The 4372-nt window shown below is 36.6% G+C and overlaps 1 protein-coding gene across 2 annotated transcripts in view; it reads left to right on the top strand.

Annotated features, from left to right (window-relative positions):
* Positions 1 to 4372, top strand: part of LOC104865975 (dol-P-Glc:Glc(2)Man(9)GlcNAc(2)-PP-Dol alpha-1,2-glucosyltransferase) — a 169470-nt gene that overhangs the window by 150324 nt on the left and 14774 nt on the right. Inside the window, exon 5 of one of the 2 annotated variants that reach the window (XM_019208286.2) lies at positions 3536 to 3628. The gene's annotated coding sequence lies outside the window, so the exon portion shown is untranslated. Of the gene's footprint in view, positions 1 to 3535; positions 4363 to 4372 lie in introns of those variants that run through there. The other variant, XM_019208285.2, reaches the window with a different exon arrangement.

The raw sequence follows: 4372 nt of genomic DNA, 5'->3' as shown, positions 1-4372 counted from the left end.
ATATATATATATCATATCTTCATCCTTTTTACTTCCCTCACTCCTCCCCTCCATTCTATCTTTCTTAGCTCTGGATCACTTTTTTATCTGCACAAAATGTAGATCCCTGTTTCCTATTATCTATCTTTTAGTTTGCTCTTTAAATTATTTATACTTTGTATTTCTCATAGAAGGCAAACCTTGTGATATTTAACCTGCTGTGTCTGATTTTTTTCACTTAGCAGTATGGTCTCAAGATCTATCCATTTTCCTACAAATGACTCAAGTTTATCCTTCTTTATGGCAGAGTAGTACTCCATTGTGTATAAATACCACATTCTTTTTATCCATTCATCTGTTGATGGACATATAGGCTTCTTCCAAGATTTAGCTATTGTGAGTTGTAATTGTGAGCTGCTGTAAATGAGTATGCATGGAAGAAGATACCAAGAAGGGGTAGGCCTATTTTGTTTATTTTTACTTTTAATTGATCTCATTAATTTGAACTTTAAATTAATTTCCAGGTTAATATATCTTGTAATAGCTATGGTCAGGATAAATTTGAGAATGATCCAAAGGTTCCCTGTGTGGGAGGTTTGGTCCCCAGCACAAGGAAACAGACAGGAGAACAGAGGGGCTACTGGGTAGGGCTCAGGTCATTGGAGTGTGACCTCCAGAGGGGCTGCTAGACTTCCAGTCTCTCTGCCTTCTGGTTTTCTGGTGTGAACTCTTCTTTCATGTGCACAACCTCCATTGCCATCTGCCATGGTAATGTGACCAGGAGATCTCTTCCCCAGAGCCCTTGCTGTTTGGACTTTAATCTCATAACTCAGCTAAATAAACCTCTTTACTTTCAAAGTTAGTCTGCTGCAGACTTTCTGTTAAAGTAATAATAAGGGATGAACACACCTGTTAACCCAAGAGAGACAATTCATTTCCATACTTCTATCTAGTACATGCTTGAGGTACACTATTTTTGTCTGAAAGGAGTCTATTTTTAAAAGTTACTACTATTCCTTGATTTCAGATCATGGGTCAGTGACTTCTCTGGTGGTTTCATTATCTTATTTTCTATAAACCAAACAGATTTGGCATTTGGCTGAGAGTCTAGAAATCTGCAGATGAGAAGTGGATAGGCTTAACTGTCGAGTGAAACATGAGGGTTATAGATGCTTTGCCTTTATATGTAGTGAAAGTTCCTGCTTCTGCCAGCAAATACTTTCCTAATTATTTTCTTCCAATTCATTATAGATTTGCTTTGGACAGAGACAAGATATATTAACTCTCAATTTCATTTGGAGTTCCAGCAAAGTCTTCAGTCTCCCACTGATTATCTGTAAGCTGTGTTTCTATGTTGGGCATTTTTTTCCCCACAAATGGCAGCAGAGCCTGATTTATATTGGAAATCTGTCAAATTGCATTAAACAGTTCTTGATTGAATTAGTAATTTCCAAGAATTTTTCTCACAGCTGTCCTGGCATAAAGCTGCACAATCTGTGCAGCTGGTTCCAGAGCAGGTGCTTTTGTGTTGACAATTTTTTTCTTTATACCAGCCTTCTGGAGATTAAAAGTTTTCTTAGGAAATTTACAAGAAGTCAAGAAGAAACTTTCTTTTTTAAAATTCACACCAGCATCTTCACTTTGTGTTTATCAATCAACCTAAACCCCTACCTTTTTCATAGTTCAGCCATACTGAAATATAGTTCTGGAGCACAGAGAAGAAGAGCAGAACTAATCTAAGGTCTTGAAAAGTTGATTCTCTTAGAAGGATCTGAAACATAAATGACAGAATGCCTGATACTTAACCATCATTGTTGTAAGTTGTTATTTCGGTCTTCCAGTTTGATGATGTTCATAAAGATGTTTTGGGAAAGCAATCTTATAGGAAAACGTGAAGCTCTAATGTTGAAGGAAAACTGAGAGTGTTGGAACAAGGGAGATGTCTATATTTAAAAAAACTCATTCCAAAAAAACATGAAGGGACATTCTAACAGACACACAGATGGTTAATGGTTGAGCCAGGATAAGAATACTAATCCCACACATTGAGTTCATCATATAAGTGATGTGTCATTTAAATTGTAAAACTGTCTTTTAGGTGCTTCAAATCAAGGAAGGCCCAAGGATACCACTAGGTACGCACATAAAAATGCCCTGAAATAAACACCACTTAAAGACAAGAGCTAGTGGAAATGTGCTAAAACAATTACTAAGGTGCCCATCGGTACAACCTATGGAAAATAATGATAGATCATTGAAAAGTAACTCTTGAAAGAATTTTCCTAGGAATGAAAGTGATTATTAATTGTGGGAAGAGATAAGCAAAACAGTATGTTTCACGTTTGAGAAGCAGAAGCTTCCGCTTCATGAGATTAGGGTTAGTTTTAGAGGGTGGTCTCTGTGGACTGATGGGACCTAGGGACAAAAAAAAAAAAGATTGGGTGGAAGATGTGGGACAGAACAAAGAAAGGAACCCATTTCAGAAGTACACATAGACAAGCTATCGGGAAGATACAAAAACCCTTGGGTGAAGTTTTATTTATTTGTGTGTCTGTCTGTCTGTCCCTTTTTAACCAACATCAATAATAAGGATGTCCAATCTGATAAAGTGTCAAGAGAGATATCTCAGGTACAAATTCTCTTCACAATAAAAAAGAAGAGACACAATAATGTTAGAAACTCCCTAGTATATTGCAGGGTTTTGCCATTTTGTTGGGAAATGTGAGACAGGATCTTATTCTGGGAAAAGAAAGTTGGCAGGAGCTGTATAACATAGAGCTCTGGTCCTAAACTAGCTGCCTCTGGAGAGGAATTAGATCAACCAATTTTGGATATGTCCATTGACCATATGGATAAAAATTAACAAGTACATTAATTATAGAATTGGTATGACCTGCTAGCACTAGCCCTGTGTCAAAGAGGCAGATGTTATATTACTTAGCTCTAGTTGCCCATAATCAAAGGTATATTTAGTTCCACATGATGTGGCCAAATCAAATAAATTTTCACAAGAAAGCAAGAAGCAATTCTAAAAAATGAGTGAGACCAATGATCCAGTAATGATTTACTGCATTATGAACTGCACTTATGATCTTTATATTTCTTTATAAAGACTACTTCATGTAAAATTAAATAAGTCTAAACTTAAACAATATGTATTTTCTGGTACGTATAGATTCTACTAGTATACATGGCAGTTCTCTCTGAAATTACAGCATATATTGACTTTCACTGGCCCTATATTTTTTATCAATGTGTGCATTTATCTAAATAGATTGTTCTATGTGCACACCTCCATACTGTAATTATTGATGAAAATTACATGGTTAGAGGTGCTGATTCATTGACATATGGACATAAAACAATTTATGTTTTTTAACAACTAGGCAACAATTTTTTTTCTGTCAGAGTAGTCTCTTAATTAACAACAGAAAGAGTTAGATGTACTTGTGCATGTGGAGCAGCAGGTCTGGAAGTATAAAAGAAGACTGAGGGTAGGAATAATCCTGCAGGAAACAATTGTCTTCTTTACAATTTCTTTTTTTTTTTTTTAAAGGTGTGTTTGTTGTTGCTGCTGTGTTCAGAAGGAAAGAAGGTAGATGGTGTTCTGGAGCCTCAGGTCCCCTACTCTTGGTATGGCTAACACTAGGTATGGTAAAGTATTTAACAATCTTATGGTACTGTTAATTCACATAAAATCTAATAGAAAATAAAATATATCCCAGCTTATTTTATATGTAGGCCAAGTCTTATTTTCTCTCTGAGCTAAATTCTATATCACACATGTGATGTATAGGCATCTAGCTATAGGTATCTATTTGTTGCCAGTTGAAAACAGTTTGGTGTTTTATTGTACCAGCAGCCTATGTTAGGAGAACCGTATAATTTGCCTTCCTTTGACTTCTTAGCCTCTCTTGCCATTCGCCTCCTCCATTCTACTTCCCAGTTTCCTTACATGCTTGAGTTTCTCTCAATTTGCCGTTCGGGTTCATGCCTCTTGCCAGATGAGCCATATCTGTGCCTTCTGCCTGGCAAAGGTCTTGTTATCTTTCAAAAGCTATCTCTTGCCATTTGCCTAACTTATTCTTAGATTTTCTCCACCAGTAATTGAATCTATGATATAACATATCAAGAAAGTCACTCCCGGAAGTTCAGAAACCGGAAGTTCATTTCTTCCCGCACTTAAGACACATTCAATAGGGTTAGGTAGCACCTCCTCGTGCCTTGGCAAGGGTGATCATATCCTCCTCCTCATGTAGGTTGAGTGTAAATAGTTTTCCTGTAAAAAGCTTAGGCAGAATGTATTCTAGTTTCTAACAAAATGCAACTGAACTTCCACCTGAGGCTAAATCGATATGTAGTCAAAAAAAAAAAAAAAATCCCCCCCCCCACA

The sequence above is a fragment of the Fukomys damarensis genome, unplaced genomic scaffold (assembly GCF_012274545.1).
Source record: "Fukomys damarensis isolate Sample0158 unplaced genomic scaffold, DMR_v1.0_HiC HiC_scaffold_15, whole genome shotgun sequence".
NCBI lineage: Eukaryota > Metazoa > Chordata > Mammalia > Rodentia > Bathyergidae > Fukomys > Fukomys damarensis.
This window is presented reverse-complemented; position numbering and strand designations above follow the sequence as displayed.